Consider the following 12948-nt stretch of genomic DNA (forward strand, 5'->3'; position numbering starts at 1 on the left):
GTGAAGGCAGCAGAGAGACATCTGAGAGGTTTGCCTTGAGGGCCAGAGAGCTTCACTTATGTTCCCAGTCTCAAATTCAATGAAATCACCATGGTGTGTGTGTGTGTGTGTGTGTGTGTGTGTGTACTTAACTCCTCTTTATTCCATTCTATAAATTGACTTGGCCTACGGCTGCTGTTCTTCCCTCAAGTTCAGTATACAAAGATGATTCCTCAACCGCTCCTCTCATTCTGTAGCTATAGAAAAGCATGGAAGCTGCACACACACACACAAAACATAAGATACTAAAACAAAACAAAAATAAAATAAAAACACAACAGGGCCAGTGGTGGAATTCAAACTATTTTACTACCGGTTCTGTGGACACGCGCTTCGCATGTGGACCATTCAACAAAGGGGAATTTTAAGCATGAAAACTTACCTTACCTTCAGCACTGGTGAGTAAAACAGCTGAGGTGCAGCAATCCGCTCTGCGCCTATCAGCTGAGCTACAAACAAAGGAAATATAGGACAGGAAAGGTGGGGCCGGGTGGGCGGGGCCAACTGCTGACAGCGCTACCAGATCACTAGAACCGGTGTACACCGGCAGCATACCACTTCTGAACAGGGCCCACTAGTAAATTATATCATGTTAAGCCAAGCCTCTGAACAGAACCATGTCTTAAGTAGATTCTGAGAGATACCCTTATAGATGTTTCCATATTTCTGTAGAAGATGCTGTTCCACAGGGCAGGGAATGCAACTCATTTTATCCACCTTGGAAGTATGGAAGGCTGACTCCTGATATATATCCATATCCATTTATGTGATCCACAGTTCCCCCCCAAACTTTGGAAGTTGGCAATTGGACAGATACATCTCATTTGCTTGGTCTTTCTGATATGATGTACTGTGTAGTTGTTGCAGTAATTTATTGCTAAATTTGCAAATTTGTAGAGTTTAGCATATAGAGATGTGCAGATCTCTATAGTCCTTTGTCTCCTTTTTTAGGTAATACATTGAGTTATCCTAGATATTCATAACTCTTTAATACACTGATTAAATTGAATTGTATTGATTTTAGGGCTTCTATTGATCATTCAATAGAAGGAGTTAGAAGTATCATCCTTGGAATATTTGAATAAAAATGTGAAAGCAGATAAAACTCTCAGAGTTCCTGGATATAGTTAGAATGCAAAGTTATGCAAAGATCATCTAGATTTATTGTATTGTATATAATATACTACATGAAATGCATGCTTGGTGCATTCTAACTACACCCATGTCTATTTCATTGCATACAGATCCTCAGAGATCTAAGCAGAAACCTGACATGGGGAGGACATTTGGAGGTAGTTGTGCCTATCATGGTTTCTCACTCAAGTAAATACAGTGAGGCTTCAGTACTCATCGTTAGTTGGTTCTGGGAGGCATGAAAAACAATGAATACCAAACAATTTTTTCCCATAAGGAATAATGTAGTGAGTCACAAGGAAGCAGACACCGACAAGTTCCAGCTTATGCATTCGGTACCAAACAAACAATGTATACCAGGGAAATTGTGTCAAAATAGGGTGAGTAATGAATTTGATGAGTTTCAAAGCAGTTGAGTACAAGGTACCACTGTACTGTTAAAAAATAGCTACTTAATTTATTTAAAACAAGTTTAACTCAAGGATCCAAGTGTTCTAACTAACTACTGTGTTTCCCTGAAAATAAGACCCGGTCTTAGACCTCCCTGGAAAAAAAAGCCTGAGTGCTTATTTTCAAGCCTGAAAACAAGACCCGGTCTTATTTTGGGGCTTGCAAATAAGCACTCGGGCTTTTGGGGGGGAGGTCTTTTTTTAAGGGGAGGCAGGCAATCCTGACATTTGGTGGGGCCACTGGCAAGCCAACAGAGGGTGGGACAGAGTGGGCAGTGCATTGGGATTGCCTCTGTCTCCACCTGGCTCTGCTGCGCACTTTTCACCCAGAGGGAGACAAAGCTTCGTCTGCTTGCAAAGGGGATGCTTTGAAACAGACCTAATACATATTAGGGGCTCATAGCATGCATAAACACACACACACACACACACACACACACACACACACACACACACACATTCCCTCTCTCCCCTCCCAAGAAATATGTTTAAACAACAGCAGAACAGATGCTTGTTTCACCTGCCCTTTAAACTGGTCTTATTCACTGATTAGTTTCTTCCTTGAAGGGATACCTAAAGAGGACTTTATGGTGGGTCATCCATAAAACTGGAATTATGCAGAAAATTCAACTTGCCACTATTGCAAATTCAATTTGGAAAGAAATTGATTTCTAAATTCTTAATGCAGCCATCTCACAGATTAAAGCTCATGTTCAAATGTAAATTTAACTGAAAGAAGATCAAGGGGAAAAAGTGTAACCAACTTGCTGTTGTCAACATTCAAAACACTTGAGGGCACTTATTTTTAGTTATTAAGTTTAGAAATGGCTTTTACTGTTACATATATCACATTAATATCCTAATTAAACAAACTGTTATAGGGATAAGAATGATGCTGCTTCTGGTAATCATAATGATACAAATGCTAAGGCATTTATAGTCTGTTTTTCAACCTGATGTGGTCCCAAATATTTAGGGCTCAAAAATCCTCTTGTTTTTGGACTCATGACCACAAAGGAATATTACAGAGTTTGGCTCTATCCATGAGAGATCTTGTATGGAACAGTCTTGTGCCTTAGCTCTGCTTCTAAGCTGCTGGAAGGATTTGGTTGCCTGAAGAGGAGCAAAGGAACGGATTCAACAGTACTATTCTTAGGTGCTTATTATGATACATTTCATAATTTGTTGTAGCCAAACATTTGAATTAGTACTAATACACATTGGCTAGTATGAAGGGTGGAAGATTAGCGAGGGCTACTGATATGGTCCACTTTTTCTTTCTGCGCATATAAAATAGATACCCTAACAAACTACCAAATTGTATGCAACTGAGCAACCTTTGCATTAAAAATTACCCATTTAGTTTGGGCTGCTGGTAATAATAATGTCAGAAACCAACCTATTATTTTCCTTGTATTACTACTATTAGCAACCCTGCTTGAGGGGCCATAATAAAAATGTTTAAGAACAACTTTTCTGGATGAAATCAAATATTCACTAGTTCAACATTTCTAATACTGCAGTGCCAATCACTTATCCCCAGAAAACCAACTAACAGAACAACTGTCAATCTGGATATTTATATAGTTTAACTTCCAAGAGACAATCTTTCATAAGATTACATATCAACTGTAACTGTATCAATTTAGCAAAGATACATATCAGAGCAAAAATACATATCAGAGAAAATCTACTATGTTTCAGCATTATACCAAAATTGTGAAATATAAGGCATTAATCAAGTATGTAAATGAGTATATAACAACAGCAACAACAACAACAACAAACCCAAACTGTTCAGCATCAGATTCCTAGGGAGTTATCTGTACCCAACTGGTCAAGAAATATGAATTTGCAGTTCCCAGTAATGGTCTACTTGAAAGAGATATCAATTTGCAATTGTTTTCAAAAGCTTAATCATCTCCAAGCTATTAGAATAATTAATAAAGAAAAAATTAAGATGGATTAATTTTTTTTCGGTTCAAAGCAATTGTGTGTGCTGGATTTGACAGTGGATTTTATTTTATAAACATTCACATGAAATCATCCAGCTTTCCATAGCTTAATTGGATTCAAATGAGGTAAAACAAATGTGCATATTTATCTTATTTCCTATTTTGAGCTTTTTACTTTTAAACCTATATACACACTAAGCAAATTGCTATGTAAGATATAGTCATTTGTGTGAACATTCTACAGATATAAATAGTAGGGCTGTCCACAGTCTGAAAATAAGTTGGAAGAAATATTTTGGACTTTATATATTACATATCTCAATATCTCTCTGCTCTTCATTGAAGCATTGATTTCATACAAGCTGTTTTAACTTTCAAGCTCCTTTGATAACGGAGAAGGCATACAGGCAAAGAAGATGTAGCTGTTTTCATGAAGAAAGTAGGAAAGTTGTGCCTTTAAAGCAGCCATGTCTGTCGTATTCACATAAAGTGTGCCTTTTAATATAATTAGTAAGATCTATGTTAGACATATTTATTGGAAACTTCTGGAATGGCTAGAAGATGAAAAACCAATAGGTAAGGAACTAGAATGGTTCAGAGTGGGTCACTCTCTACTAGATAGGGTTTGGTATCATTTTGCTCAGGCTCCTAAATCAGTTCTACTCATTCTTCTTGGAAGTCTCAAGTAGCAATAGCACTTAGACTTATATACCACTTCAAAGAGCTTTACAGCTCTCTCTAAGTGGTTTACAGAGACAGCATATTGTCCTCACTTTACCAACCTCGGAAGGATGGAAGGCTGAGTCAATCTTGACCCACTCAGAATCAAACTCCTGGAGTGAGCAGTGAGTTAGTCCGCAGTACTGCATTCTGACAACTGCGCCACCATGGTCAGTTGATCAATTGCCTGGGGAAATGTTTGACATAATGTTTGAATCTTCATAGACGGCTTCTTACCCTTTTATATGCACTTCATTGCAGCACCAAACTAAGGGGACGATGAAATACTATGAGTCATCTTTTAGATGTAACCAACAAGGAAGATAAGCAACAGTGTATTTTGGCTGTATTAAATATTTTTTTTATTTAATTATTACCTTAATGCAAAAGTGGGGTATTTAAAGCATTACCCACCACAGTTGGCAAATATATCAATAGCTATACTTCTATATGTAGATGACATATTAATTTTATCACCAACACTGACTTGGATAAGAAAAGCCATGGTGGGAGTATCTGTTTTCTGCAAGGATCATTTACAACAAATCAATTATGAGTTAACTAATATCATGCACTTTGGAAGGGTTAATAAAAAAATTGTTTTGGTGTCCTAATAGGAATCTAATCAGTTGTTTGTTATTTTTGTTTTAATTTGGGATCTGTGCTGCAACAACACAGGAAGTAAAATGCCTATATTATCCAAATTTCATTGGATGTTTTGAGAAGCTCAGAAGCAATTATTCACTACATTTTAACCCAATCCCACTGCATTTATACATAGCCCAATGTTGGCCATACAGGTCTCCACTAAATCCAGTTATCAATTACTTCAATGTTTTTCAACCTTAGCTGCTTTAAGATGTATGGACTTCAACTCCCAGAATTCCCCAGGGTGTCAACTCCCAGAATTCCTCAATTAGCATGTCCATAACGTAGTTCTACTTTTGGAAGCAGGTCTGCTGACTATTGAGACAAGGGCATGGGTAAACCATTTTCCAATACTGGGTAAAAATTAACCTTCAACCCAAAGTTTAACATTTTTTATCTTGCTAGTCAGACTTCAATCCACCTAGAAACATCAAATGGGAGACAAGAGTTCAGAAAATGGGCTTTGCACCAAAGGCACTGTTGCTACTGAGACACAACCAGATAATGGCAATTTTGAGTCAAAAGATGCTGGCTGTACCAAACATAGGAAAGCACCAGCTGGAATACAACTGGAACACAGCAAGTTCCACTTAAAAGCAGTCTGGTATCTTAACCAGCTTATAGTTAATGAATCCATGGGGCCTTTACTCTTCTGTGCTTTGGCACCCAGTTGTCAACTACATTTGAGTGCAAGTTTTAGAAGAATGGCTGTGCTAAAAGGATTTGTCACTCTCAGTCTAGGAACATTGAATCACTGGCCCATATGTTTCTGTGCTGTAGAGATAAGCCTAGCAAGCTCTTAACATCCGTTCAGCCATTCCCTGGATGACCGTATGTAAATCTCCTTTTGGAAGTCCAAGGTCTTAAGACAACCCAAGCCATTGCTAAGTTTGCATTTGCAGGCTGTGAAATCCATGCTTTATTAATAGCAAATTAATTTTGGGTTAATTTTAGGTTATATAATATAGTATTTAGGTTATATAATCAAGTATTGTGTAGCATTTCAGTGTGCCTGATTGCTCTTATTCTGCTGTATCTTGTTCATGTCTTTCTATTCATTTTCTTATTTTACCGTAATTTATCATCATGTTTTAATTCTGATACTTTGGGTGTGCTTATGACCTATAATCATTCCAAATGGTTCTCAAGTTGTGCACCATCATAATAAACAGAAATTTCATTATTATATAATTTAATGCAATAAACACATAGTGAATTTTCTGGTAGAACTAACAATCTTGTATGTACTTGATAAATATTTTTTCTGATTTCTAATTACATTTATAATCTTGATAATGCTGCTATCATTGGTTTGTATATTTATGAGTTAATCCAGTTGTATTATTCATTGATCCAATAGCAGCAACAGCAAGAATAATTTTAAAAGCTGTTAAGAAACAAGAGGACCTATGATGCTGCCCATCCAGAATTAGACCCTGGATGGCTAATTGGTTAGTTAGTCACATAATGCATTTTGGATTTCAATTATACCAAGTTACAAATCTGGGTCAACACTTGCAATCCAGCATATAACATTTCAGGGAAATCACAGTGTCCTTTTTGGCAATATGTAGGCATACATTACTCAAGGTCTTATTCATTGTATTTTTTTTTTTAAAAAAAACCAGTCACTGATATTCATTCATCCATTCATTCACTTATTCAATTTCTATAGCCATCAAACTCAATTTTTTTTAAAAAAAAGAAAGAATATTTTGAACATGTGATGTGATACCCGGAAAAATATGGCATACTTCACTTAATCCTCCAGGGAAAGATTGAAGGCAAACAAGGTCCAGGCAGAAGAAGAACATCATGGCTTCAAAATCTGAGAGACTGGGTTGGTCAAAACTCAGCAGCACATTTTCATGCGGCTGTAGACAAAAATAGGATTGCCAACATGATTGCTAACGTCTGATGATGGATATGGCAGAAGAAGAAGAATCCAACTCAACCAAATCACTCTAAGCAGCTATAATATAATATAAGCCAATGTACGACAGAAAAGACAAAGAGCCAAAGTTATATTCAATTGAAATCAGAATTTCAAGATGAAGAACATGCTCCTCAATCTTGTTTCTGTACTTTGTGTATAAAATTAGACAATTTTTAATGTTGTTGGGGTTTAGAGAAGAACAAGATTTATCATACTACTCCAATGCTTAAACATGCTATAGCGAAGATACCAAAGTCATGCTCTTTTCAGCTACTGGAACAATACAACTGTAAAAATTAATAACCTAATAATAATAGTAAAAATGTTGAAAATGCATCAGCTCTTTACATCTATGACCAATAGGGTGAATGGTAGAGATAGATGAGAAGAAGGAACATTATCACTTCTGTATCTGTTTCTTGTCTGGACTAAATAAATCTCTTTGCTTAAGTGATAAAAAGAAAATTCCTCCTTCCTTCTCTCTTTGTCAACATGCCTTAGGTAGGCTTGTCTATCCTAACCTATTTTTTAATGAAACTACACTTTAAATGTAAGGACCATCTGTTAGCATTCAGTGATAGCTAAGGCTCTACATCAAGACAACTGTATTATGAGCCTATTCTTTCCATTTAATTAGTTAGCATTCTTTCTTTTTATTCAGGAAGTGAGCTATCATAATCTATGAAAGCCAAAAATTAGAAGATGCTTGCTAGAAGATTCCTGAATACTTGGACCTTTAAATAACCTTTGTTAATCTAGAAATGTGCAACCAGACTCCCAATTTTCAATATTCTTTCAGTACTCTGTGTATGAACTGGAGCACATTCTTTGACAAAGACTCTTGCTGAATTCAAATCCTCAATGAGTAGTAGTAGTAGTAGCAGCAGCTGTTGTAGTAATACTATTTATGAATTTCATGCTTTCACAAACTTTTAGCTTCATAAAAAAATGCAGAATTAAACTAAAGTTGTGATTTCATATTTAATGAATCATATATTTTAAAAAAGTTTCATTTTATGGAATATTTTTTTAAATGAATAAATTACCAATATGCTAAATATTGCAGATGAATTATATTGAATTGTGTATTCATCAAGCAAACTTATTTCTAAGTATTCCACCACCAACAGACCAGCAAGATGAAATCATCTTGAATAGTGTTTATTGTTCTTTCTAAGTTTGGGTTTTGTTTCTAGTAAAACACTAACACAACAATTCTTCTATTGTAAGTAATGGAAGGAAACAAATCTGGAGCTGTTTTTTAAAAAAAATCTAATATGGATTTAGAAAGCTATAGGGTATAGGAATCCTTTAGCCCTGCACAAAATGCATCCTTTTGACACAAAATTCATATTTCTTGACGTCAAAAACCTATGGGAATGGGAGAGAAATGTGGGAAAGAATCAGAACCTAGTTTCCATCATCCAATGTTGGAGAATACCATCCAACATTGGCATAAGAACTATAATATTGATTTGTACCCTTGGATGCTTTTTGCCCTCAGAACTTTATACAGAAAAGGGCAATCTGAACTACCTAGATATAACAGATGCTTTACCCTAAAGGGTTTACCTTTGATCTGAATATCAATTTTGTCACCAAATGTCCCAGCAGATAATCAGTGTGGGAGAAGAAGCACTTAAATAATAAGTGAAGAATTGAGTATTATAGAAGACCACAAGATTCATCATGAAATGTGAGAGCTATTATTACTAGCTTGAGATTTTCACTTAACAAATTGATGAGATGGCTTAATTTGTGACTGAATAATAATACAAAAGGATGCTTAGGCTTAGGAATAGAAAAGAAGGAATTTCGGGTGTGTGTGTGGGGGTGGGTGGGAATGAGGGCCCAACAATATGTACTGTAAGATCTCAAATGCTTTCAAACGCACATGTGACAACTGGGATCATCTTCAAGAACCAAAGGATTCATTATTTACTTTATCTCAATATTAGAACATGTTCACTCACTTGAACATTCAAATATTATAATAATCAGCAACAAAAGCTTAACCATTCATCAAGACATGTTTCTTGAAGCTCTGGAGCTCAAGAATGTTTATATCCAAATCAAAATGAATTGAATTGTATTGTAATAGCACAATCCTAATCATGTTTAATGAAAATAATTTTTTTTGAAGTCAAGGATGCATGGTAAGAATTTGAGGTTTAGGTATTAAATGAAGGAAATTTACTAAAGCATGGCAAATTGGTTTAAGTTTTCTTTCCATTATCTGCTCTTATCTTCCAGAAAAAGTGAATATAAGCAAGGAAATTCTAATGAAATTTTAAAATGGAAAAAAAAGAATGGCATCATTCAAGAAATACAGTCTGTCAAATATATCAGGGTTTATAAAACCTTTTAAAGAAGTGCAGAGGCCAAGGAAATGAAGAAAAACCCCTTCGTCATTATTCCTTTAATATATTTCTATGTTCTCTTTTAGTTATGACAGAGGTCAAGTAAATTAAGATGCATTTTAGGCCATCTAACATGAATTAAAACATAAAGCAATAAAAGTCTCTGTTATATTAAACATATAAAACATAATGGCCATGAGTTGCAGGAAAAGTCCATTTGGAGATGTCATATTCCAAATTAGATGCATTTATTGACTGCTTCTGTAAGTTCTAGTGCAACTAAACCAAAATGAGTCTCTCAGATTTTGCTGAAATATGACTCATATCATGACATTTTATAGCAACTAGCATGGCCATGAAAGATAAGAATTCAGGGAATAGTCATTCAAAAACATTTTGATAAATAATAGTTCTGAGATATCTGAAGAGAAACGAGAGATGAGAAATATTTTCCATATCTCAGCCCTAACATGTGGCAGTTGCAGCTGCCTAGCAGTAGCCCAACATATTAGTCACATGGAGTCAATACATTTTATCTCTGTATTTCATCTCTGCATCTCTATGTTATAAATACAGATATCTGCAATAGTAAAAGCAACGCTTGTGAGAGGAGAAAAGTTAGCAATTTAGGTGAAGAATTTTAGCAAAGCATACCAGATTTTGTACGTTTTCAAAAACATCCAACAAAACTTTCTGAAAAGTGGACATAACACAAAAAGAAGAATATATTTACAAATACATATGAATGGAAAAGTAATCTTGAATGGCACATTATGCAGTGAATAAGCACTGATATTTGTAATCCCCTGAAGCACTGAACACCAACATTCAGACAATATTGATCTATCATGTGGAAGTCTATGCTGCAGATTGTAATGTTACTGTGAGTTCTCTAAGCAATATTTTCTAATAGCTTTTTAAAAGAACGTACTACATAAATCACTATATTCTGCATTATGGTTTTTGAACAACAAAATATGACACACCATCTGTGTTGCACTAATAGTACCTGTGCAACTGACCATTCATATATATTTATTTCATCATTATTAGGGGCTGATCATGCATGTTGCAGGAAGAAACAATGACCAGGATAGATAAAAAAAATGGCACGCTAATATGCTTTTGGATTATATATACTGCAGGGACATAGAGTATGGCTCAGTGAATGCTGTTACTGTTAAAAACCCATTTGCTTCTTGCTAGGTCTTCCTGAAAGATAAATGTCTTGATTTCCCCAGGAAATGTTATTCATAAATACCAAGATAAGATTTTGAAAACTTCCAAAAATATTCCTTTGTAGGCAACAAAACTCAAACGGTAAATCTACTGAAGCGCAGCACCAATATTCATAACAAAAATTCAAATTAAAGGGAAATTTAAAAAAATCCAAAGTAACGTTTTCCAGACAATATTGCACAATCCAAAATCTCCCCCCCTCCAAGTAGATAAGCTTAGATTGCAGCTAAAAATCTAACATTTTTTTCTTTTGATAATTACATGTTTGATCTGCACAGCTATTCCTTCTTTCCGAAATTGCTCTTCTATTTTTTCCAGATGGCCCATCCTTTCCCTTCCTCATTAGTATCGTCCTCCTTGTCTTAACACAGGCATGAGAGGGTTATTAAACTTTGAAGTAACTGCCGACTCTCATCTCCAGCTCCTTGCATTATTTCACATGCACACAAATGTTCCTGCAAATATTTCTTTAATGCATAGCAGAACTGGGTTCAGAAACACATGGGCTTTCCACACCTCAACTAGGCTCATCAGAGTTCAGGTCTTCCGAGAGAATAATTCATACATCCAGTAGTCCCAGGATGCTCGGAGGTTAAAGAAAAACAGTAGCACAGATAAAAGGCACGGTTTTTACCCTGTGACTACCTATAAACTAAGCACAGCATTTTTAGCTCCATCGCTTGAAAGATAAGACACTTAACAGGTCAAAGTGCAATTTATAATCGACAAGGGAAAAGCTGGCCATAAAACAAGAATTTCCACATTAATCTAGGATTCGATCCCAGCGGGTTTCATCGAGAAGAGATGAAGAGGCAGTGAAATAAGAAATTCCACTTTGATCTAGGATTTCATCCCCCAGTGGGTTTCATTGGCCGTAAATGGAATGTCAGCTGTGTTAGGGAATTGCCTGTGTCATGTTCCCAGGAAAAAGAGCTCTCTGGAATCTGCCAGAGGCTGATAATGACATCGATGCTAATTTGAAAAAAAAAAAAAAAGTATATGCAACATCTTGTACACTCGACCTACTCCTTAAGTCGGAAGTATTGAAATAAAGCTGTCTTATGCAATAAAATATAACACAGAATTGGAAAGGCCTGCTTTTCTCCAGTCCCTAACCATCTTGATGAATTTCAATGGCAAGAGAAGAAGCTTGCTGTATTTAATAGGGACCCTTTTAAGGTTACTTTACTTGCTACATAGACATATTTTTGCCAGCAGTACATGCAAACCAGGATCTTGGCAATCACTTGCCTGGGGGGGAAAAAACGCACAAGAAAAGGTTTTATATAACACTGTGCTGAGATTACCAATTCCACTCCGTTTGAAAGAAAGAGACACAAATCAGTATGGAAACTAACCTTACAGGCATGCTCCAGCTTTCCTTGTTTGCTTTTACCTGGTGATAGTATCAGTCCATGCATTTGCGGTATGCTTCATCCTAGAACCTGTCGGCTGTTTCTAGCACAGTTTGCAAATTTGAAGTTGCTGGGTTTTTTTTTTGGTTTTTGGCTGGGACGTTTTGCCATTTACCTCATGTTGTCATTTTGAAAAATCAAGTCAAAAGGTCCGCTCCATCCCTGACTGCTCCAGATGCTATATGTTTTATCCTCCAAATAGTTGAGAGGGTGATTCGGCAAGCCAGTCTGAGAAAGCATTGAGAGGAGGAGAGAAGAAAAGGAGGAAAAATGAGAAAGGGCTGAGAATCAACCGTGCAGGGTTTTCTTTTTTCTTTCTTTCTTTTTTTTTCCTGGTTTTTTTTTTTTTAAAGAAAAATCTGCTCACCCTGCACACACAGCCTTACAAGGAAGAACTCAGGCCAGGTGAACTAAGGAAGGAGCTAGAAAGGAATTTTCACAAGAAGGTTTGTAGTAGCCCCCCCACCGATCCTTGCTTTTCTTCCTCCTGGGAAGAAAATGAGCTCATTGTAAGCATCCAAGCCCCAGCCCCTCAGCCATTGCAGTGACACTGCAGCTAGGCAGCAGCTTCTAGGCACGTCATCGGAGGAGCTCACTTCAAAAAAGTCGGCCCTCCCTTTTGGGAGCAAAACGCCACTTTGAAGGAGGGCATTGCGCACTGAGCAACAAGCTCTCAAGGCAGCCACGCCGTCGTTCGCTGGATGGTTTGCTTAGAAAAATAGGCAGCACTATTCTTCTCAAGCATCCTGGGCAGGGTGTGAATTCTTGCTTTCACTCTGGGCGTTGCCAAGGCTACCAAGATCTCTCTTTCCCACCACCCCACCTCCCTCTTTCCTGCTGCCAAGCACATACGCAGGTTGGAGGGATGCTGATGCTGAGATGTTCCACAGCCCCTTTGGAGTTTATCTCAACCCAGGAATGATGACACACACACGTTGGGGAGAAATCCTCATGCCAAGCCCACCTGGGTCCGGGCTATTAATAAAAGACGTGAGCTTATTCAATAAAAACAAAACAAAAGTTGTTACTAAATATTGCTTGACTTCACTCACA

General features: G+C 36.7%; 1 protein-coding gene across 21 annotated transcripts in view; it reads right to left on the reverse strand.

The window, feature by feature from the left end:
- JAKMIP3 (Janus kinase and microtubule interacting protein 3) overlaps positions 1-12623 on the reverse strand; it is a 100664-nt gene extending 88041 nt beyond the window's left edge. For 20 of the 21 annotated variants that reach the window (XM_087964271.1, XM_087964289.1, XM_087964287.1 and 17 more), the window contains exons 1-2: positions 12263-12465; positions 11839-12123 (exon numbers count right to left, since the gene is read on the reverse strand). The gene's annotated coding sequence lies outside the window, so the exon portion shown is untranslated. Of the gene's footprint in view, positions 1-11838; positions 12124-12262; positions 12466-12491 lie in introns of those variants that run through there. The other variant, XM_087964272.1, reaches the window with a different exon arrangement.
- Between the last annotated feature and the right edge of the window lie 325 nt (positions 12624-12948).

Source organism: Notechis scutatus, chromosome 4, assembly GCF_049901735.1.
Source record: "Notechis scutatus isolate UNSWTSFEM ecotype Mainland chromosome 4, rNotScu1.2, whole genome shotgun sequence".
Classification (NCBI taxonomy): Eukaryota; Metazoa; Chordata; class Lepidosauria; order Squamata; family Elapidae; genus Notechis; species Notechis scutatus.